Raw genomic sequence first — 603 nt, 5'->3', positions numbered from 1 at the left:
TTTAATTATGGGACTTTTTCACTTTTAAAATGAACTTTTATTTAAAATAATTTTTTTTTTTTAGAGAATTGTTTAAGTTCACTGTTTTTAAGTTAATGTTAAGTAATTCAAATAAAAGCAGCACTGATACTGCATGTCTGTATACTAGAAATGAACAGGGGTCCCTGCACACCTCACTTACAGTTTCAGCTTAAACTAAATGACTAAATCTGGATTGGATTAATAGCCAAACTGGAATAAGAGGTTGTGGGATTATAGATAGATAGATAGCTAGATAGATAGCTAGATAGATAGATGGATGGATGGATGGATGGATGGATAAAAAGTGCTTGTCCCTTGTGTGGTTTAATTATGCGACTTTTTCACCCAGTGTTTTTACTAATCACAGTCCAAAACATTTTATTTATTTTTCATCATATAACAGTATCTATGAAGGTAGTAGGGTGACAATGTGATGCAAAGGTGTTTGCGCTCATGATGATTTGATAATGAAATGATTTGTATACTCACTGACCTACAGTACCTCAACTGTCATGCTTACAGTCCTGTTTCTTAGATCTATTTCCACCCACATGTCCCTGTTTGCTAATTTCGGTACACTGT

Source organism: Tachysurus vachellii, chromosome 16 (assembly GCF_030014155.1).
Source record: "Tachysurus vachellii isolate PV-2020 chromosome 16, HZAU_Pvac_v1, whole genome shotgun sequence".
NCBI classification, from domain to species: Eukaryota; Metazoa; Chordata; class Actinopteri; order Siluriformes; family Bagridae; genus Tachysurus; species Tachysurus vachellii.
This window is presented reverse-complemented; position numbering follows the sequence as displayed.